Source organism: Phaseolus vulgaris, chromosome 10 (genome assembly GCF_051622355.1).
Source record: "Phaseolus vulgaris cultivar YP4 chromosome 10, ASM5162235v1, whole genome shotgun sequence".
Classification (NCBI taxonomy): Eukaryota; Viridiplantae; Streptophyta; class Magnoliopsida; order Fabales; family Fabaceae; genus Phaseolus; species Phaseolus vulgaris.
Window position 1 is genome coordinate 40,988,512 of NC_143507.1, and position 25,158 is coordinate 41,013,669.

Here is a 25,158-nt window from a genome sequence, read left to right on the forward strand (position 1 = left end):
CATGGTTAAATAAGACATTGTTGGAATTATTAAGTTAGACTAAAGTATAGAATATTAAATTTAAAGAAAATTGTTTAATATAAAACGAAAGCAATAGAATTAATGTCGTGCATTATATATAAATTGAAGAAGAAAGTGAGCCGAAGCCATGAAGTTGAAGTTGAAGTTGAGCTGAGAATTGAGAAGGAGTAGGAGTACGATAGGGTTAGGTTGGGTCACTGTCATCTACACTCACAACACAACGTGCCCATCTTTCATTCTTCACTTCGAATATTTCCTTTTGACAAAAAAACTAAATTCTCATTCATTTCATTATCAATATTCAAAGTTCCCATTTTTTCTTTAAAAAATTAAAACATTTTGCGTCCAATCAAATCACTTCCCATGAGACACGAATCTGTCACTCTGTCAACAATCAACCAATGAGACATCGACACATGCCGAGACTCAAACATAGTATCACCGTTACGTCGTCTTTTCCTTTGGAGTTTTTGGGTTTCTCTCTTGCTACGTGGCACCACCACCGTGAGCATAACTCGAAAGCAAAATCCAGATTTTTTGGACACGTGGTGCTATCTCGTCCAGTACCGTACCTTGATCAGACTCTGATGCGTGGGAAAGGCGTTCTTGCCGTACACGTGTTTTGATATCTTTTTGGCTGCTCTTCTTTTAGGACACGTAAGTTGTTGCCTTTCGTATTGAAAGTGCTTCACTCCATGTATTAACCCTACCCAAAAAAAAAGTTGAATTGGAACTGTAAAAACACGTCGAGTAAGCTAAAAAAAAATGTTAACTCTTCCTTTTTAATCACTTTCTAATATTTATATTAGGGTTTTATCATGTTATTAAACATGTACTTAGTCTTAGATTGCTTGCATGTGAGATGAGTTATGCCAAATATGTTTTACTATGTAACCTATCTTGTTAGTCAATTCTACTAACTCATTTGGTTGAATAAAATTATTTATTTTTCCGTTTTAAAAAAGTTAATGAGTTGAATTAATTAATCACTAATATATATATTTTTTGTGAGTCAACTTGAATAAGACAGATGAACTTATTTAAGCGCTTCTATAGTATAGTTTATATAATAAACAAAACTAATAAAGTGTGATTAGCTTAATTTGTATGTGAAATTATAAATTTATGATTAATGTGTAGATATATCCCAATTCCCAAGAATGATGACATTGCTTTTTGAAAATCTTGAAATGAAATGTTTTGACATTAGGGTGGTCTTTTGATCCATTCAATTAACATGTTAACTAAAAATTAACACCTCACCTACCGGGATCATGAAATATAATGAATAGATTAAGTCGAAGCACTGAATTGGTAGCTTCTAGATATCTGATTTTCTTTGTTTGAAAAATTGCCGTTCTCATGTTTTGTGCAAAAACACCTAAAAACACTTGGTGTAGACAGATTGGGTTGGTTGAAATGGATGATCATCTTGCAATGCTTCAGATAAGGTAAGGACATTTCATACACCCTTGAAAACAAACTGTCTGATAACACTATTAACCAAATTGTACAAATAAGAAGAATGTCTTATTGTCGTTTTGTTCTCTCTTTCTAGATTGCTTTTACATTTCCTACAAGTTCAGGTCTCTGTCTGGTTCCTGCACATTTGGACAAGGAAAATCATTAGTCAAGACTTAGGAACGCGAGTGTTTTTGGGATCAGGTTTATCATCGTGAACAAGGGAAATTAAATTGTGATTAAGATAGTGCGAGACAAAGACTTTACAGTTTGATACGTGTTGATATCGTTGTTATTTTCTAGTGTTTAACGTTTGGCTAAGCATGGAGAAAAGGACCAATCTGTTGTGGAAGAGTGGCACTAAAGGAATACGTGCATGCTTAGAAATCTAAGGATCTCTAGTATTTATTGTGGGAGAAGATGTGAAAACAATTTGGAATATTTAACTGTTTACTTATTATTAGCATTTGAAAAAGGTTCATGCATGCTCTTCCATCGCCAAAAACAGACAGAGTATATAGATCGTTATTTGAACTACTTTGGAAAAGTGTTATTGCCATTTACAGTCTATACGTTTGGGATCTTATAAAAGAAAGTGGCAAGAGAAAAAAATAATAAACATCTACCCCATTTTACAGATGAAAGGTAAAAAAAATAAAGAAAAAGCACACTAAAGGCAACAATTAGCAAATCTACATATTAGGTGGTTTATTATAAAGATAGAGACTGGTAGAATAAGTTTAGCAATATATTTAAGAAAAAAAAAACTCTAAAAGTTACATTTTAAATTTACTTGACAAATATTATTTTCATTTATATATTATAAATTCATCTTATTTTTAATTGATTATTAGTGGAAATAAAAGGATTAAAAAAGTTGAGTGTGCCATAAAATAAAGTATATTTACAGTTTTTTATTAAGAAATGTTTGGGTATATATCTTAAATCTTACAAACTCAAATAATATTTAAGTATTTTTTTATTAAAAAGCAGACTTTTTTTTAATCTGGTTTGTATCTTAAACTGGATGTTGGGCTATATTATGATGTTGGGCCTTTTGTGACAAAAAGAAACTTAAGAGAGAGCAGAAACACTAAAAAAAAATATAATGGAAGAAAAGGCAATGGAGTTGTGTGAGACTATGAAAGAAAAGTTAAAGAAAACATAAAAAGTCTTAAAAGACATGTGTGATAGTCTGGCTCGAAGAAGAGTATAAAGAGAGGCGTGAGAGCCTGCAAAAAAAAAATCAAAGTGTTACAATAAACCTAAATTACATAAGGGGAATGATGAATGGTGGTTGGTGTTAATTGTTTACTAATTTAGATCTCTTAGGTTGGAAGTAAGGAAGGTAACAAAGTTAGTTACTCTTTTCTGTTTTTCTGTTTTGGACAAAGCTATTATTTAGTTTACTCTTTCTACCACGTTTCTAATTATGTAGTGATTCTTTTCATTATTTTGAATCTCTTTAATTTTCTCTGACTCTGCAGGTAGAAAATGTATGTTGACGGTGAAAACTCCGACCTCACCGATCTCTTCTCACAGAGGAGGGAGGCTCAAGCTTGCAGTGGTGAATACTCCACTCTCACTTCTTTCTTTCGTTTGGTATAACTATATTAATATATGATGTTGGATCTTTTGTGATATAAAGAAATTGAATAGAGAGTAAAAACAGTAAAAAATATAATGGAAGAAGAGGCAATGGTCAAAGAAAAAATAAAAAGTCTGGAAGAGCTGATGGAGACTCTAGAAAAAAGAGTCAAAGATATTATCAACAAAATTGAATAGCTGTCTGAGACTATGAAAGAAAGAGTCGAAGAGAATGTGTGATACTCTGACCCAAAAAGTCCAACCGATGTAAAATCTCGAGGAAGAGTATGAAGAGAGGTGTGAGATCATGCACAAAAGAATCAAAGTGTTACAGGTAAACCTGAATTATTTAAGGGAATGATGAATGGTGGTTGGTGTTAATTATTATAATTATTTTACTAATTTAGATTTGTTAGGAACATGTTCAAATTCAGAGGAGGTTGGATTAAATAAGGAACATGTGTTACAGAACAAAGCTAGTTACTTTTTTCTATTTTTCTGTTATGTACCAAGCTAGTTACTCTTTTCTGTTGGTATCAATTGGATATGATTATTTAGTTTATTTTTTTGTTTTTCACAAACAGCTGCAGCGTTTCTAATTAAGTAGTCATCAACTAAATGAGATTCTATCATTAGAATTATCAAATTAATATTGCGTATAATTGCGTACAATAATTACGTATAATTAGATATCCTTAATAAACTATTTGTGATTATGGAAGTCCTAAGCAATAAAATACACTCCAACCAAAATGCATGCACCCACCTACTTTGAATGAAACCTGCATAGTGCAATTTCATATGTTGAATTTTGAATTTCTTATTATAAATTGTGAATTTTGAATGGTGCGTACTTTTATGAATTAGACATATAACATATTATAAATGCACACTGGTGATTGGAAATTAGAAATGATACAATATTCATTATTTTTGAATCTCTTTGTTTTTTCTGACTCTGCAGGTAGAAAATGATGAAAACTTCGACCTCACCGAGCTTCTTTCTTTCGTGTGAGATTATGTTATAACTATATTAATATATGATGTTTCTTGTGTGACAGAAAGAAACTGAAGAGAGTGCAGAAACTATAATGGAAGAAGAGACAATGGTCAAAGAAAAAATATAAAGTCTTGAAGAGCTAATGGAGACTCTGGAAAAAAGAGTTATCTTTTCTGTTTATTGTTATAATTATTTTACCAGTTCCCTTTTTTTTTATGTTTTTCTGTTGGTATCAATTTGATATGATTATTTAGTTTACTTTTTTTTTGTTTTGCGCAAACAGCTGCCGCGTTTCTAATTATGTAGTCATCGACTAATTATGTGATTCTATCGTTAGAAATAATTGCGTATAATTTGATAATCATTATTTTCTTAATAAATTATTTGAGACTATGGAAGTCCAATATACCCATCTACTCTGCAGCAATAAAATACACTCCAATCCACACTCTAACCAAAATGCATGCACCCACCTACTCTGAACGAAACCTGCATGAAGTTAATTGCAATTTCATATGTTGAATTTTGAATGGTGTGTATTTGAAAGAATTAGACATACAACATAATACATAGGTTTCTGTTGAAATGGAAGAGAGAGCAAAAACTATAATGGAAGAAGAGGCAATGGTCAAAGAGAAAATAAAAAGTCTTGAAGAGCTAATGGAGACTCTGAAAAAAAGAGTCAAACATATTATCAACAGATTTGAAGAGTTACTCTTCTCTGTTTAGGAGGAGCTGATTCAGATTTGGATGAGGTTGAATTAAGGAAGGAACTTTTCTATTATGTTTTTCGGTTTGTATCAATTGGATATGATTATTTAGTTTACTTTTTTATTTTACACAAACAACTGCATCAGCGTTTCTAATTTTGTAGTCATCAACTAATCATGAAATTCTATAATTACATTATCAAATTAATTTGTTGATAATTGCATATAATTGTGTATAATTTGATAATTATTATTTTGAATCAACTTAGATTATTTATTTATATATTCTTTTCTACTGATAAAAAAAACTATCTATGATATATTGCATGATAAATGAAGTGATGGAACAAAATATAATAAAGAATCATATCAAACATTATTAACGAAAAATATGTTATTTAGGATTTTGTCATGTAATTTCATATTTAATATACTTTCTTTTTAAATTTTAAACTTTCCTATTTTTTATTTGGATATTACTTAAATTTAAATTTAATTTTTGGAACACTTGAGATATCTTCAGTTAGTATATTTTAATTAAGAAAAAAAAAAGGTGATTTGCAAGTCAGGTATAGTAAGTGAATTTTGCATTCGGATGCTATCTATAAAATTAATATCCATTTAAATTTCAAATTACACCTCTAATAATAGGATCTTCTCCTTGAAAATGAAAAGAAAAAGAGAAAAATAATATATAAAGCTTCTTTCTACTTTTATATAAATTAACATGTTTAAATGGAGAAAATTTCAAGATGAAGCATTCAGGATGTTAGAGTGAAATGAAACTCTAAAAAAACAGTTCTATGCATACTCTCAGCTTCCAACAATTTGCAATTTCGTAAAATCTGTTAAAGAAAAGAAACAAGTAGAATAATATCTGAAAATGAAAATAAACATACAAATACAATTACAATGCTTATTTCGATCTTCTTAAAATCCTGATTTCAAAGACTTTATATTACAAAATTTGAAAAGGATCAAAATAAACTCACTTACAAAGTAGATTTTAAGTCTAACTAAACCCGATATCATATTACGAAGTGGACTTTAAGTTTAACTCAATCCCATAAAACCGGTTCATGGAGGTGAGGTTTGCACTCACTTATATCCAATGAAAGACTTTAATCTCTAGTCGATTTGAGATCTCCAACAAAAATAGATAATTCTTAATTATTAAAGAATGAATTTAATTTTCACTCAATCTTAAAAAAATAAATTTATAAAATAAAATTTATATTTTTTTTTATATATTATGAATTGTACTTGTATTTAATCCACGTGGGTTCTTAAACTATAACCACTCAAGTTTTAATCACCTAAACTCAAAACCCTCTGTTAATTGTAATGCAAAAGTCACATTATTTAAGGGCCATAGTTATGAGCCCAAAATATGAAAGGCCTATGTTTGCTAGTAGTCAAGAGTAATGTCAAGAAAACTCAAGAGAAACATGGATGCTCACATGCATGAAACAGAAAATAAACATGTACCTTCTTCTTGTCAGAAAATTTAAAGCGAAAAAGTGAAAATAAGATAAACAGAAAACTTGTGCAAATAATGCAACTGAAAATCTCGAGGGAGCATCTAAAAAATTTCGTATATGAAAGTGACATACAAAGACAACCTTGTCCAACTAAGTTTTTAAAAACATTTATCAACAAATATCTCAACTAAGATCACAAATTTTAATTTTACTATAGTTTATTGATACGCGTTTGACCAAGTTATTTACAACTTAAAATTCTTACTACACAATAACCTACTACTCATAAATTTTTAATAATGCTACTCCAATATTCATACACAATTTTATTTTAACATCTTATAAAGTAAAACAAATCAAAATTGTTAAAGGTTGAGATATAATACTTCACCAAGGTGGAAGGAATGGAAGTTAAATGCAGATATTATGAAGTGGACTTTAAACCCAACTCAACCCCATAAAACCAGCTCGAGATTTGCACTCACTTATATACAACAATTAACTATTTCTGCAAAAAGAAAATAAAAGTTGACATTCACTTTTTTTTATGATCTGCATCTATCATTGTCCCTGAAATGAAACACACACAATTTAGCTTAATATTAATGTAGAGAATGAAAATTTCAACAAATTAATGAGTTAAGGATTCCTTTTATAGTACCAAATACCTTTAGGTATGAGCCCCATAACTAGACTAATCTCCACCACTACTTTTGATCATAATCAATGTTATTATTAGAGCCAAGCTAGAATTGCATATAAGAATATATTCCTGACATCATTAAACTAATTAATGTCGGATATATTAACTTTGGTTGTCTATATATATATGCTGGTTCAAGATGATTGGATTACTAGATAACAAGTGACAATTGTATGGATCTGGACAAAAGTAATTAGTATAATTCATTGTCCATCAATTTTCTGAATATGGACAAAAGCCATTAGTGACACTAATATTTAGTGTAATTCTTTGTCAAGCACTGAATCACATTCATAATTCTATGTTTTATATGTTATTGGATGATATCCATGTAACAGAAAGAGTCTTGCATATTATGTCATTGATTGTGCAAGCAACCATCTCCATGGTTGCATAAAATCTTGAAGGTGATTGCTGCCAATGCATATAATTTGTTTCACTGTCGAGTTAGATTGCATGCAACTCTTTTTAACAATATTTTAGACACTTTTTCTTCTTTCAATTATCAGTTATGAAATCAAAAGAGACATTGAGGACAAATAGAAAAAGGAGTATTACCAAACATATAAACAGAGAGGTAAAAGCAGAATTCTGCAAAAGTGTTTTGTATGATATCTGATTTGAAATCCTGACATAGAACAAATAACTCCTACTTTATCTTCTGCTATTCTATGATCCTCTTCTGTACAACAAATATATTGTCTCTCTCTCGCCACAAAATAATTCTGAAAACCCTGTAATAATCACCAAAGCTAGCTTTGTAATTAAATTAAGGTTTTTTTTCATAAAAAAGTCCTTACAAAATTTTCTTTTTTTCTTTTTGAAATACGGGTGTAAGGTCTCTAGAGCCTGATTAGTCAAGTTGTGTGCATATTGAATTTGGCTATGTGATGTATAAGGGTTGAAACACTCTTAAAGTGTCTGTATAAGGATTGATACATTCTTAAAGTGTCTCATTTTATTTTATTTATTATTTGAGAAAAAAAAATAAAATGAATTTCATCTTTCATCATTGACAACATCCATTACATTTCAAAACCACTACATTTAAATGACAAGCATTTTAATGTCATTCTACACCAACTTGAGAAGAAGATGAAAGTTCCGTTTACTAGAAGTGCCTATTTACATTTTACCACAGGCTTTTTCTTTTTGTATCTCATTTTTTTTTGTCACATTCCTTTCATTATGGAATGTAAAAAATATATTTCGAAAAGTCCCTTTTGAAAAAAAAAAAGGCAATAGGTATCTAAGAATTTTTACGTAGCTGCTGAAAAAAAAGTGTCTTTTACAACATTTGTTTAAATATTGCATACTTTTGATAATTTGAATCTTTGAATTTTTCTAAAAGAGAACAAAAGTCTATAATTTGCTCAATTGTTTTTAGTGCATTCGTTAAATATTCAAAACAATAAATATAATTTGGACGTGAAAAAACAAAATCTCAACGTATTGAATATATATTATGTTCTTTGTTCCTTTTTTTTTTCTCTCTCTCTCTCTTTAATTCTACTACATGATTGTCTTATCTTAGAAATAGGTGTGGCAAATATACTTCTTTAACTCCCACCCCTATGTCCTCAAAAAGGTGGATCAAAGAGGATAGGAACGAATTGGATTTAAAATTTTAGTATTGTTTTATAGATCAAATCAACATATTATATATTTTTAAAATATAAATAATTTCATATTTTCTTTTAAAGAATTTTAACACGAGTAATTATATCATAACATGAAATTATAATTTAATGGTTGAATGTAAAAGATATAAAAAAAATTAACGAAACAAGTAAAAGCACGAGTTTAGGACGCCTAATTATATATATATATATATATATATATATATATATATATATTTATATTTTTCCCCTGTTCTCGTTAAAATGTTATATACAACAAGTTTGGGTTAATACTCATAAATTTAATTTAAAATATTTCATATATTCATGGGACTTTCCTATAAATTTTGTGAAACTTTCAAAAATCTAAAAATTTCAGAAAACTTATTTATTGCAAAAAAAAATATAGAAAAATTAATGAAAAAAGTCTTAAAAAAATAAAAACTATAATGATGAAAGTTGTTTACCATTTACTTAAAACAGCTTTATCCAACATTTTTTTCTCTCTTTCGTTAACCACGGTGTATAAGTACTTGTTTAGTTACTGATAATTACAGTGAAGTTATTTTTTTATCTATTAAACACATTTCGGATTATAGAATAGAAATACTTTTTAGATTATAAAAATCTGAACTAAAAATACTTTCTAGATTTTATAATCTGAAATTTTTCAGAATCATTTATTTTGAAATGAAAAACATAAATAAAATAAAAAATATTTTTAGTATTTTAAGATGTTTGGAGTCTCACAATAATTTATGGAGGTGCAGGAAGAAACAGCCCGTACCTAATCATCTTCCTACAAAATCAGCGTCCAAATTGGGCTTAGCTACTAATTACACCAACATCGAGGCTTTGGGGCCGTTAGCCTTATGAGAAAGTAAGCACATAACAATATTAAAAAACTTTATACCGTTATCTTCTAATATTTTTTCGCGTTTTACTAGCTTCTCACTTATTTATTTTTTATGTATTTTCTCAATAATTTATTTTTTGTTATCTAATCATTAATTGTTGCACCGTGTATTTTAATTATATATTAACACATTTATTTTAGTTATTATATTCTTACTTTTATTTTAGGAAAATTAATATATATAAACAAAAATGTTTCGAATTTAAAAAATAAAAAATATTATTTTGCAATGTATTGTTGTACAAATTTTTTAAGTATTTAAAAAAATATATAATCATATACCTATTATTGAGTTCAATAGTCAAGGTGAATTCTGAAAAGGTTATTTATAATTTCTTTATACTTATCTAGTAACATAAGTATTTGTATAATTTTTTAGTTTATGATAATTTCACTAATTTTAAATTATTTCAATAAGTTTTTCATAAAAATAAGAAATAACTTATAACTTGAAAAAAAAAATCTATTTCTTATGGATTATAGATACAGTTTATACATTATGTTTTGAAAATCAAATGAAACATATCAAACCTGAATTTTGTCCTATGGTGTATTTAGATATTCAGATACTCTGCAGTCAAAATCCTCTACAGTCATAACGCTGCAAGATCAGGCCATTGATGGGTTAATTCAATACCAGTTAATCAAGAGAGAGAATATGATCAATGGTTAACATTTCTGCAGCAGAAGATCTGTGTTGCTGTTCAAACCATAAAATAAATCATCAAAAAATTAGTTTATGGAGGATCAATAAAAGAATGTTTTTAAAGGAAAATTCTTAACATAACATTATTTTAATTTTTCCTTAAAAAATCTAAAGTATTTGTCACTCTCATTATAGATTTTTTTAAGAAAACTATTTTTATTATTGAAACTTAGACCAGAGTATTATAATATATTTAGTTTCTTATGTGTCCTTAAAGTGTTAAGTTTTTTTTTGAAAAAAAGGGAATGAGAATTTTAAATTTTAATATTATTTTATTTGTATGAATTCTTGTTAAATGGTTAGGTTAAAAGATTGGACCTAGAGATTTGGAGAGCATTACAAAAGTTGAACCTGACTAAAAACATAATGAAATAATATTATAGTGTGAAACATGATGTTATGTCGGATGCAAAAACAAAAACAAAGTTAATGAGATATTCAGATGGTAGGCTCAAACTTTATAGTAACCTATTTGACTCATTTAAGAGAAGGGTTTGACCTGATTAGACATATTTCCATGGCTGTCCATTGGTGTGCCGTGCATGGGAGAGGTAAGTAAGAAACTATTTTTCTCAACAAAATAATGAACCAAAGACGGTGAAAAAAAGGGTTAGTGAGAAAGTGAGGTGTTGAATAATGAGACTGTGACTTAGGGTGCAGCACTGCAGAATGTGTGATGGAACACAGGAGGTAAAATCACAGTAATCAATTCAGTGAAGGACAGTGATTAATAGGTGGTGAAAGGGTTAATTCTGTGTCCTCTCTTCTGCTTTTATGGGAAGAAGATACAAAACTTCAATTCAATTTGAAGGTATGAAAAGAGAGTAGGATCTGCGCATACATATCTATAATTTCCCTGTTTGAATACCTACACGCCTGAAAAGAAACATGAATCTTCTCTTACACGTTCGAAATTTCTTATTCTTGACAATTTTTGACAAATGTGTTAGCCTTGACCAATTTCTTAAAATGCTATAGCTTCCTGTGTGCTGTGTGCTGCTGCCTCACATTGAAAACATAACCATCAACCATCCTTTTAAAATGCCACTGCTTTGGAAATACCACAGTGGAAAAAATTTTGCTCATCCCCTTCAGAATCTATTACCATTAAACCATTCATCAATGACTTCTACTAACACACATATTCGAAAATCCAGTGACTAGGATCTGCAAGTTATGGTCCTAGTTATGAACAATGATCAAATCTTATTATTTCTTTCTCTTAAACAAACTACAGCTCTAACTTCATGAACTGAACGTAGAGATGAAATAACTTATATAGTAGTGAAAAATTTCAGCAGTTTGCACAAGGTTTTCAAATCTTGATGTTATGATTATAAACACATATGCCGTCTGACCCCTGAAGTCATTTTCTGTGACCGATAATTTGTTCCAAAGGATTCAACAAATGATGTAGAAAAACTCCAACAGTGATGGGATTTTATAGCAGTTTAACCTCTAGCACTATTTTTAGAACTTATAATCTACTCTTAGTTTTGAACTTTTCTCTGTTATCTGTCCCTTAAATTGTCATGTTATTTACCAGTCTGATCCATATGACAGCTTTTAAACCATGTTCATTAACAAATCTGATGTTATCAATTGATATAAAAAGATGAGGAGTTAAAACTAGAGTTGAGTACCAAAAGTATATGTAAGTGTGTCAACCTCTCATATAACATGGCAAATTATTAGAGTGCCACTTTCTTTGTTACACCATCATATCATGTTGTTACGTAATAAAAAGGAAAAAAAATTAATGATTGAGAGTAATCAAAGTTTCGATTAGAGACATAAAGCAAAAAAAAATTTTAAAAAAAGAATTAGGATTTTTTATTTATTTGAGTTTGTAGATGTTTGGATGACTACATAAAAATTAGTGAAATTTTTTTTAGCTGTCTCAAAGGGAGAGATGGTTGAATGAAAGACTAATAATAATTATGAGAGGTTTTGCGGTTGTTCGAATGTAAAAAACAATAAAAAATATATATATAAACTATATATTTTGTCAAATTATGAATTCTTCCTAAATGTATTTTAACGAAAATCTTATTTTCAATTGAACATTTTTTTTCAACTTCATTTTCTATTCTTTTATTAAAATTGAAAAAGAAAAACTCAAAATAAACGTCACATGATTTCTCTTCTCTCTTTCTTTTTCTAACTTTTTAATTTATTTTTCAATTTATTGTAATTTCTACTTCCCAACAAAGTTAGTATTTTTTACTTGTTTCAATTTCAGAGCCAAAAAAACTACCAGGAGGAGATGTGAGTATTGAACTTGAGTGACTTTTGTGAAATAATAAAACTATTATATTTATTCCTCAAACAAAATGGTCAAACAAACTTGCGTTTCTTGTACACACATAAAAATAATTAGTATTAAAAAATAAAATTTAGGTTGATTTAAGTCAAACAAATTTTCACTACAATATATTCTATATAACTCTCACGTCTTAATAAATAGGATTTTCACTTTAAATATAACCTAAACTTATAAATTTGAATTAAAAAATAAAATTTATATTATATTCAATGAATTTTTTTTTATTTTACTCGATATTGAATCTCCAGCAACTAAACTTGCAAATTTCAAATCTTATAAAAAAAATTAAGAAAAGCCAAATCTAAAAGCTTACTCTAGTTAACTTCCGCAAGAGATGTGAATTATAAATCTAATGTAAGAATAGTTAAGATAAAAATAAGTTAGTGATCAACAATTATGCATCATCCTTTACTTCTATCATCATTATATAATCGTGTGACTAAAATTTATAATGTTTATTTCTCACAACATCAAATGGAAAAATCATCCATAGACGTCTAAAGGTTAACTGCCACTCAAAAAAATAGAAAACTAAAAGAAGTATAATTATAAGTACATTTCCTTTTTTTATTCTTTAGTTTCTCTTATTTTTAATTTAACTTTCCTTTGGTAAAAATCAAGTACCATAGCTAAAAAATGAAATTTCGAATACTTATATTTAAATTAGCCTAACCAAGAAGTTGTGTATGATGCTTAAAGTTGAGATGATGTTGAGTAATGCCATTCATTCTATTTTATTTTTTTTCATGGTTTCTCTCTTTCTTATTGTCAAACTTAACGTATAGTATTTGAATTAGACCGACATGATACTATCAAGATGCAAATAATTTATGAGAAGTATTTAATAACTTATTTCAAAAAATGTGGTTTTCTTGGTCAGAAAAAAAAATGTTGAATTGTTTTTTTTAAAAAAAAAATGATTTAAGAGAAATATAAATAAAAAATAGTTTCATTAAATTAGAGGTGACAGGAATGGCACTGGTGAGTACCCATGTAAGCCAGCTTTGCTTTTAAGCTTTGTACGTTTGTTTTTAGTTGGCAGACTGTTAGAATTTTAGAATAGAGTGACTGCAATGCTATCTCTCTTCTCACTCCAAGCTCACAAAAAAAATTGACTTGAAAACAAAACCCTTTTTCTTCCTTCACAACAACTCTCTTGATTCATCACTTTTTCCATTTCTCTTTAAAGAAAAAGAAGTAAACCACGTCAATAATTAGAAAACACAGAAACCCTACAAGGCACGTGAAGAAGAAAACAAGGCATGTGGATGAGAATGAATGTATTCCGAGGTGGTTTTTGAAATTGAAAGAAACCGGTGAAAAAGGAACCAAATATTTGAGGACAATGGAAAACGATATTGTTTTGAAATTGGGAAGAGGAAAGTAAAAACTAAGAAATGTGCCGTGCCAAATGCCAATAAATGACATGGTTTGGTCATATTTTAATTGGGCATGCAATAGAAAAAAAAAACATTTATTAATGAAATAAAAATAAAAAAAGTGGACAGGCTGGGTTATAGATGCAGGGATTTGACATTTACGTGTTGTTTCTTTCCCACTTTCGCTTTCTTTCGCTGTGTGAATCTGAATCTGATACACAACACAATATTCAAGGCTGTAAAAAGCGTTGAAATCTGGAGCCAGTATCGTCCTCTCCGTTTGTCACTCTGATGTGTACCATTCCACACAATATTACAGACCCTAAAATATTCTTATTTCTCTATTTTTTAAATCCCTTTCTTTCGCCACCACTTCTTACGGGCACTCTTAATTCTATTGCAACCAAACAAAACAACCATTTCTCTATTTTGTACATTCTTGTACAACAACGTTTTTAACTTGTTACTGTGTGTTACGATGTCTGGACTTTCAGGTGTGTGTGTGTGGACTTTTATGTGATTCTAGTTCTTCTTCGGATCTTTGATTATTTGTTATATGGTGCTATATATATGTCTGATTGTTTTAAGATGGCAGTGATATTGAAGATGAAGTTGCAATTTATTATTGCTCAAACGAAATTTACATTGACTTAATAAAACTTAAGAATCTTTTTCTGACAATGTTTATACTACCAATAAGTGCATGCACGATGGTTTTGGTTTCTTGTTTGTTGTCTTGTTGGATGGTGGGGGTGGGTGAGGTGTGGGTACTACTATGCATTTTCCAATCTTCCTTTGTATAAAGTAGCTGCAATACCTCATTCATTTCACTAACTAATTTGGAATTAGGGTTACACCAAACACTCCATTGGATTCCGCTACCCTTCTTGTTGTTATATATATATCTCCACATTCCAAATTAAATAGTTTTTCCTTTGTCCCTATTACTAGCAAGCATATAGCTCGAATTTTAAATTTTCAACATTTAGCAAATAAAATAAAAAAACTTAATGAAATTGATAAGACTTGCATGACATGACTAGTTTTACTATGATTCTTCTTTTTCTCTTATCGTGTTATTTTAATGTTAATACGAATTTGTATAACTTAATCAGAAACAGTGAATTAGGTTTAACTAAAGTTTTTTTTATTGGGAAATCATTCACGTATGATTTGCATTGACTTTGGTTAGAAGCTTGGCGGCCCCATAACTAAATTAAATGGAATTTTTCCTTATGATAAGATCCTTGTCTATTGGTCTATGAAGCACGTGGTGTCATTGCAATTTTTTTTTTTAAAATACCAAAACCTAAACTACATCATGAAGGAAAAGTGAACACAGAATTATGTTGTGATAATTATGCATGGTGAGATCAAAAGAAAAGGATGCAAAAACTGTACAGAATTTTTTTTGCCCTTTTTGAATTTGTGAAATGATTTACTACTTGAACATATAGTTCCAACTTCCAAGGGTACAAAAACCATTGTTGCAAGCTTTTTAGGAGTAAGCAGAAGATCCATGTTGAAAGAGCTCAATTTTCCAAATTTCAACCATGGAATGCAGAAAGTAAAGCAAAAGAAAACAGAAAGTAGAGCAGTGACACGTAAAATAGCCGACCAAAGCTACAAAGAAGTGATGAAGCAAACGTCCCACAACTTTATGAATCGCTTGACTTGGAAAAGGACATTGTTTTGTGTTGACTTTGCATGTGAACCATCAAACCACAGACCTAACTCCTCACTTATATACATTTTTTTATGTACTAATTAAAGCAACTTCATCTCATTTGTCATCTTGCTTTATCAAAATAATTTGAAGGGTGCACCACTTTACTTAACTCTGTTTATTCCTATTCATTTCATAAAAGAAAAACAATTATTCAACTACTTTGTTCCCTTTTACTGATAGTTTGATGCCCACTGAAAGTAATGTTTTACTGGTTATATTATATGAATTAAGAATAACATTTAAAAATTGTTACTTCATAAAAATAACATTATAGTTCTATAAAATTACCTAATTAAAACATCCCCAATTGTGAATTTATCAAAAAATCTTCCTGTTATGGGCTCTCAGTGCGAAAGTAGGTAGTATCATTATATTAAGTTTCCTTTTATCCATTTTCAACTAAGTATATTTATGCTACCTTTTTTTTATTAAGAATGACAACTAATTAATATTTCTAACATTTTAAAATTAATTTAAATACAAATGTTTTTTAATAGTGTTGTGTTGGGTTTTCATAATTTTGTTTTGAGTTTTAAGTTACTCTGTTTTTAATTTTCCTTTTTTCTTTAGTTTCACCTATTTATAAGGTAATTGGCTTTTTTGTCCTGAGAGGAAAATATAATACAATTCATTTTTGTAGTTTTTCTTTTTTCTCTTTTCTCTTTTTATGTTTTTTTGTTGTTGTGATGGGTACATATATTTCGTTGTTCTGCATCCATAAACACCTTAATATTGTCATAAATTCTTTATATAATTCATTACTATGGTAGATAATCAATTCATTAGTAGAGATTGATTAGTTGATTATAAGAGATATTGTTATCAATTAATGAATTATGTTAATACTAAATATTTGATAAAATTACTTATCGTATATGAACTTCTTTGTCTTATAACAAATTATCTCTAAAACAACTTAAATACACTTTAACCTTATCTATCAAGAACACAAACTTATGATGAAGTTCTCAAGTTTTCATAATTGTGAGAGGCTATAAAGAATGAGTTAGAAGAGTTAGAACAAAAAACAAAATTTGGTGCACAATCGAGCTTCCTCATGGATAGAAAACCATATGATGTAGACGAGTTTATAAGATTAGTACAATGCAAATGGAGAAATTGAATGATACAAAGTTAGACTTGTTGTAAAAAGATATGCTCAAGTAGAAGATATTGATTACTTGAATACCTTTTCATCAGTTGCCAACATTTTTACTCTAAAATTTATCTTAGCTACAAGAACTACTCAAATTTGGTTTTCAAAAACACATAATGTGGTAAAACCTTTCTTCTGGGTGAGTTAAGTGAGGAGGTTTACATGGTTCCTCCTCCTGGAATCGAACCAAGAAAGATGACAAGTTTGTTGGTTAATGAAGTCTTTATAAGGATTGAAGCAAACAACTAGAGAGTAATTTGATAAACTCTTCAATTCTCTTAAAAAATTTGGTTTTATACAATTTGTTTTGATATATAATTCATTGTTTACTAAAAGAACTATAACACAATTTCACCATTTTACTCATGAACGTACATGGTATCATCGTTGAAGGAGATTCCATTTTTGATATCAAACATGTTACTCAATATTTAGGCAAGGCATTCAAGGTGAAAGATTTGGGTGACTTGAAATATTTTCCTGGCCTGAAGATTACTATAAATCTAGCAAATGCATACCTATTTCACAGAGGAAGTATGCTCTCAATCTTCTCACTAATACCGGGTTTCTCCTTACAAAACCTTACTTCACTCTAGATACCAAGCACATGTTTGAAGATGGAGTTCCTCTACAAGACGTTTCTTCTTTTTAGTGACTTATAGAAAGGTTGTATATCTTACAAACACATAATTAAATATATGTTATGTAGTGCACTTCTTAAGTAAGTTTTTGCGTGCTCCCACTTTGAATCTTTATAATATTGCACATCAGATTTTACTGTATATAAAAGTACTTCTAGATAAGGTTTGTTCTTCCTAAGTGATTCTTGTTTGCAACTCAAATTGATTCTTGTTTACAACTCAAAGGCTTTATTGATTCTAAATGAGCCATCTATCCACAAACAAAATGTTCCACAACTAGCTACTATATGTTTCTCGAATCATCTTTAATACGTAGGAAGTCAAAGAAACAATCAATTGTTTTTCCATTATCATCTGGAATGGAATATTATGCACTTGTTGCCAATATCTATAAGATTTAGTGGCTAAAGTTTTTTTAGATGACTTTAAGATTAAAACTCAATTCCCAGCGTATATATATTGTGACAGTCAATCGAGACTTATCGTTTTCAATTCCAACTTCCATTAATGTACCAAACACATCAAGATAGATTGTCACATCATTCAAGAAAAGCTTCAGGCCAAACTCTTTCAGTTGCTTTCTATTATATTTGCTCATCAAGCTATCGATATTTTCACCAAGCCCTTTGAGTATGAAAATATCAATTTTGATGTTTCCAAGTTCGAAATGATGGATATCTATTGTAAAGTTTGAAGGGGATGTTGGGTTTCATAGTTTTTTGTTGGATTGTATGTTATTTTGTTTTTTTTATTTTTCTTTGTTTCTTTTATAGTTTCGCCTATTTATAAGATGATTGATTTTTTATTTTTATTTTGAAAAAATATAATACAATCCTCTTTTATTGTTTTTCTTATTTTCTCTTTCTTTTTTTGTTTTTACATTTTTTTTCTTCTACATGCATATATAGGTTTCTTTCTTTATTCTATATGCAAAAACACTATAACAACATATGTCATATGCGTAAAAGTGAAAACGATGATGGAAAAAATCAAATGAGTTGTCTTTTTTTTTTCTAATTCTATTGAATTAAAATAATTCATGTCATATATGAAAGATTTATTATTTTTGTGGGGGATATGTGGGTGTTAAGTCACTACAAGAAAATTACTAAATAAAAATTAATTTTAGAGTTAAAAAATAATTAGTCATTATATTAACTAAATTAGATACTATTTTTATAGACTAAAAAAATTATTGATATCTAAATTAGTTTCTATTATTAATAATATTTATAAACTAGTTTCTAAATTGATATGTAGATACTGAAATTTTAGCTACAAACTTTAGAATCTAAAATAATTAGTAGCAAAATCTTAGTAGCTAATTAAATATTAATTTATAAATTTTATTAATAATAGAAACTACTTTTAAAAGTAATAATTTTTTTAGTCTTAAAATAATATCTAATTTAGTTAATATAGTGACTAATTATTTTTTATTTCTAAAATTAAATTTGATTTAGTGATTTTCTTGTAGTGAGTATAGTAGATAGATGTAGAGATATCATCTTTATTTCGAGATATTCCTATTTTTTTATAAAAAACATATTTGTTAGTCAAAACAAATTGTAAGTTGTTGTTTAAATTAAAAAATTAAAAAAATGAATAAATTAATTTAAAATCACCATTACTAAATTTATATGTTCGAGTAATCCATTATACTATCATTGCTAAATTTATATTAATTAAACTGGATTATAAGTTTACAATAACTATAAACTTTATTAAATTAATATATGATATAAATTTATCAATGTCATTATAAATTCTACTATATACATAAAAACAAAAATATTAATTTAAATATTATAAATGTGTAAACTAAAAAAAAATCTTACATTGTTATAGATAAAAGTTTATAAACTAATTGTAACATTGATATGCTAACGCGTATACAACTTATCTAAAGTAAAACATACCCTATAGTATAATTCATAAGATAAATGTGTGAAAGAATCATGTTTTATGCTTTGGAAAGAAGAGTAGTTTGTTTTTTGATAAGTTTTTTCTGCTATGTTCTAGTTCATAGATCCATTACAAAATTTCTATATTCGAATAATAAATTTTTCTCAGAAAAAATGTATACTCCTTTATTTCACAACGTCAATTGTTTGAGTTTCAACATATATTTATGCAGTTGAGAAAAAATAATGAATTAAATTATCAACAAAATGTTTTCACCCTATACAAAACCTTAAAGATTTAAAAAATGAGAATATATTAATTTATATATTTTTATTTCACAATTTATCCTTCAAACAAACAAATTTCAACGACTTTAATTTTATTATTTCAAAATCATTTTTAAGCTTAAACATCCTTTCGATAAATATAATTAAGAATAATTTAGTAATTTTTTTAATTAACAATAAATATACTTAATTATTTATTTTTAATTAATATAAAATAGAAAAATGATATTTATGCTATTGGTGAGACAGTTATAGTAGTTGGGGAGAGAGGATGAAATTAAGGTAGTGGTTGGTAAAATGGCATGTGATGGTATGAAATAATGTATATTTTTATAATTAATTAAAATAAAATAATTAGGGTTAAAAGTGAGAAAGACGGAAAAGTCGGCGAGGAATTGGGAAGGGGTAAAAAGGAAATGCGACGGAGTGGACCCCTTCTGTCCTCGGTAACTTCCTCGAATTCCTCGCCTCTCTCCTGCTTCAAATTTACACGCTCTACGAGGACGACCCTACCTCTTTTCTTTCCATTTTTCAATTTTTTTATTTTTTATTTATTTTCTAAAACTTTATTAAATAATAATAAATAGGGTTTCCTATTATCGGGCATCTCTTAACTCAACCACTCCTCTGACTCACTTATTACTTGTTCCTCCTCTTCCTTTTTCCTCTTCACTTCATTATTTCAACCATCATTATGTCTATCTTCCTCAAGCTAAATTATTGCTTACACTCATAAATATTATTTCCTTTTTTTTTCTCTTTACAAAAAACTTTCTTAACTCAAATTAATTTGTAGAATAATAAAATTTTTACAATGTCAAATAACTAAAAAAATAAAATTAAACATTCAAATTAAAAACATTTGTATCTATTAAAAGATAGTCCCGCTCGATGTTAATGTTATATAATTCTAATTCTCGAAAACTGAGTCAGCCCCTTTACTATTAAGAATAACAAAAAAAACACTAAAATATAATAATATAGTTATTTTCAATCAAGATTGACATCTAATATTGATGATTTTTTCAAATACTAAATTCCAATATAAAAAGTAAAAAATTTATAAATATGTAATATTGATTTCAAATTAAAAGTTTTAGAATATTTTTTTTTTGTCTTAACTTGTTTTTATAGTGGAAAGTGTCTGTACATTACTAATTCATGTATTTATGTCATTGTGACCGTTGATTGAACTAATTAATGAATACGCGTTTTTGTATTTGGTTTTTATTGTAATTATAATAATTTCATTTATTAGTTTGTCGAAATTCAATTTCATTAATAAAATATTTTTTTTTGCAGATGTGATATTTTTAACTGTATTGAATAATGTTGCGTGTTTTATATTTATATCTAATAGAATAAAGTTTCGCTGTTGTTATTTAATAAAATATACATTCAAGAAATTTAAAAATAGTTTCATATAAAAATCAGGTATAACTTTCGGTCATGAAGATACAAAATTTGTGCTACATGTAATATTATATATAAGTATCCCTCTCTCTTTTAAATTTTAAATTTTTATTTACTTTCTTTACACCCTCAGTTGTAAAAATTATTTTAAATATATTTAAAAAGTTACAGTACTTTATTGTATATAAAAACTTATAATTAACTATACATTAATGTACAAATTTACACTATTAATAAATTAGAGTTAAAATAATAATTTGATGTTTTCCATATGCATAAAATAATTGATAAAGTCAAAAGAAAAAGAGAAGAGTTTAAACTTTAACGTTGAAGAAAACATTTGGTACATTTATGAAATACATTTAAGGGTGGATTGACCTAATAAAGAGAATTTATAACTCCTCTCACTTTATACAAATATCGCACTGCGTGTTCTTCCGCTGACTGAATTGGCACCTTGGTATTCTCAAAATCCTACGGTCCACAATCAATGTCTGTGTCTGTGATTAGTATTTTAGTTTTTTGTTTGTTTATATCTGAAAACATTGAATTGAATGCAAAGCTAGGATGTGAGGGTGCACATAGATCCCTCTCTGGATGACACCATCATCCACATCACGCTCAATTTCACAAAATCAGATGGTCGGTCTCGGTTTTGTGGAAGGTCAGTGCGGTACTATAGGTGCAGTGAATGGGTGTAGCAGCAGGACATAACACCAGAACACATGATCTGGCATATCCAACGGTGGATGTGGATGACTTCACCACACTTCACAATTGATCCACACAGAAAACACAATAAAAATAAAAATGTTTTGGCATTAATATTAGAAAGTAGTAATTTTGGAAATTAAGAAGGGTGCATGGGGTCGTGGTCATTTCTGGAAGTGAGAAGGCAGCTGGTAGGGTCTACCTGCACCAATTCTTTGTCTTTTTTGACGTTGCCTTTCTTCTCCTCCTTTATTTTTACTCTTGTTATAACCCCCTCTCTTCTTTCTCATATCATTCTCATTCACCCATTCATCATCACAACCACTCTCTCTCTCTCCCTCTCTCTCTCAATATCAGACCCCCCTTGAAGATAGCCGAAACTCATGGGGGACACACTGAGAAGAGAGTAGAAGTAGTGAGGGAGTGAGCCATCAAAACAAAGCCTCTCTCTTTCCTTCTCAACCTCTTTCTCTTCCTCTTTCTTAGCAGTTCAAGAAGAAGGGCCATTCTTGGGAAGCTTTGTCTTTTGAGGGGAATGTTGTCTGGCTCGAGGACCCTTCATCTTCATCTTGTGTATCTGCATCCCTCTCTTTCTAGAGTGATATGCTTGTGCTCAAGGAATGTATAGTGTTGTCGGACCAGGCTTCATTCCCCCCAATTATATGCTTCCAGAATAATTTTCCGGCCAGAATCGAGGTATCTTTATGTAGATTCGTTCACAAACTGGGTTTCTCAGCATATGTTATTTCCTCGAGATCGAGCCGTGGCAATATAGTAACATAAATTGTGTCTGTTGCATCTGCTGATGAAATGCTATATAGGTTTGTTTGCTTGGTGTCCTCCTCAAATGTTTTTTTGGAACTACGGATTAGTGTAAAAGTTTTGTTTTTTTCTTAAATATAGGTAGATCTTAGTCGTGGGGTTGGGTTTTTGGATGAATTAAAGATGGTGGTAGTTTGCAGATTGGTGTAATGATGAACATTTTGACCCGGTTTTCACTTGGCAAAAGTTTTTCATCATTACCTCCTTTTCGTTTATTTCTTTTTCTCTGATCAAGTTATGATGGTGTTTTTGTTGTCAGGAAGCAACTACCTTTTTTTTTTCATCTTCATCATTAGCCAGATCTTCTCCCAATTATGTTTTCCAGTATCCGATCTGTCTGTCTCTGCCATGTTTTCGCAGATCTGGCCACCTTTGAAACTCAGTTAGACATTCTCCTCTTTTTCAAGTCCCCCTCCTCCCTTTTTTTCCAATTTTTTCTTTCTCTCTCTACCTAGTTCCTCTCTCACCCTCTCTTTAGGGTTTCCTTGCCTATGTTCTGTCTCTAATCTCTATCACTTAGCTGGCCCAGGAGTCTTTGATGAAGAAGAACCAAGTGGATGACCCCTTTTCTTAGTATTATTATTATTATTAGTCCTTTCACCATTGTAAATCGGTGTGGTCAAATCGAGGCCTAATTTGGTTAAATGTGCCATGTGTTACCGGCATGCATATGACTCAGGAGCCTTGTAGACTCCGCCCTCTCTTTATTGGCTTCTTGTACTTCTGCTGGTCAAACATTTCTTTCTTAATTCTCCTTTTATGTCCCTTAACCATTTTTCTATCATGTGATTTTGTTTCATCTATGTTCGATTGTAAACTATCCTTGTTATTGTGGATAGCATTTAGCTTCCTTCTATGGGTTCACTAATGTCACAGATCTACACTTTTCTCTGTTTGCTTTGTCATTCTTTTTCATATCAATTTGTAATTAAAAACTAATAGATCTGAGCACCAACAACACCCAATAGAATCAACTTTTACAACTTTGACTGTGTTTTCTTGTGTGTGCTGCTGTACCTTGTAAGTTTTTTCAACGCACAACTTTACAATTTCCCTGTCTTTTAATATATCTCATTTGATAGCTGAAACCCTAATTTTCTGCACAATCAAAGACACAATGTACAAGATACTTCCTTTTGTATTGCTCTAGTTTCAATGTTGTAGGCAGGGAAGAAGAAAGACAAAACGAAACTCCCATCATCAATAGTTTCAGTTCTTCAAGGAGAAGGTAATTAATTTTTTTTTTCATTAAGGATAATGAATCCTGATCATAAGTATAATAAGCATTACAATTGTGCATTTTAGCTCTCCCTCTAATCATGTAGAAGCAGCAAAAGAAAGTGAATGCTTCTTTAGGAAGCAAAGATATGCAGGTCAGTGTTTGAGCAACTGTACATTGTCCCAGCAGGCATCACTGCAGTGTTAGTAAGCTTTTTGATTTTTTATTATATGCTTGATAATTTGCAAAGATGGGAATCAACGATTATTTAATTACTAACAAAGGAATTTTGTTGGGGTCTCTTTTGTTTAACATTTTTTTATTGTTTTCTTCATGTGCTCAGGGATTTGGAGGAGACTAGAGCATCATATTAAGCTTGATTCAGAATAGAAGACAAAAAGAGTCTGCACATAGCAAGGGGCATTGGGGAATACAAATGACATAATCACAGTGCTCAAAGCTCATACAGCTCTATTTTTCTTTGTTACAGTTGTTGTTCATATATTCATACTTGCACGCAAATGTGTACACTTTATTATTTTCAACTCAACTCATGTATCCAAAGTCTCTTACTAGAATATTATTTGAATTTTCATATCAATTTGAAACCATGACCTCGAATTGTCATAAAATACAAAACACCATACTATGCTTGGAATACACTGTCCTTGTTTTTTTCAAAATTCATGGGGGTAAAAGGCGTTCATTTGACTATGCATGATCTCACTCTGTACCTTTGCTTGTTTTTTGTGTGTACAGAATTCTCAAGCATAAAAAGTTGTGAAAAATTGAGCTTGATCTTAATGTTTAATGTAATGGTCATTGTGATTAAAGGGATTGATTGTAATTCCACTTTATGTATATGTGAATGCTGTCTCGTAAAGAATTGCTTTTGGGAAATTGAAACTTTTTGACCTTTTGTAAAGTAGCATAAAGTTGAAGCCCTGGAGGGTTTGCTTTGTGTTTTCCCATGCATGATATGGTTGAGAGGGAGAAAGAGAAACTGCTTGCTGGGTCATGCTTGTTGAATTCCCATACAGCTAGCTTTTATGGTCACAGATATCTTTTCCATGAATAATTGGAGAGCGAATAAAATTATGTAACCCCAAAAACTTTTTGGAGTCTTTGTACTATTTGGATATGAAGTTGAGGACCTCGTAGTCTTTCCATGCATATATATACACACACATAGATTAATTAGGTGTACCATCTAATGAAGTGATTGCCACAGGTAGGGTATAGCAGAATTAGACCCCTTTGACACATTCTAGTGGGATCCAGAGAAGACTTTGGATCTCCCTTTTCAGCCATTCATCCCTCTAACTTGGAAACAAACATGTGCCATTGCTACCTCCCTCAATCTGCT

The 25,158-nt window shown here is 29.4% G+C and overlaps 1 long non-coding RNA gene across 3 annotated transcripts; it reads left to right on the forward strand.

The window, feature by feature from the left end:
- The first annotated feature begins 21,584 nt into the window (after positions 1 to 21,584).
- LOC137818563 (uncharacterized) lies at positions 21,585 to 24,393 on the forward strand. 3 transcript variants are annotated; one of them, XR_011082086.2, is made up of 3 exons: positions 21,585 to 23,801; positions 23,879 to 23,994; positions 24,136 to 24,393. It is a non-coding gene; the product is annotated as an uncharacterized LOC137818563 (long non-coding RNA). The 3 variants fall into 3 exon arrangements; XR_016516221.1 differs by having other exon boundaries at positions 22,040 to 23,801; positions 23,899 to 23,994; XR_016516220.1 differs by having other exon boundaries at positions 22,045 to 23,801; positions 23,879 to 23,998.
- Positions 24,394 to 25,158: the final 765 nt, after the last annotated feature.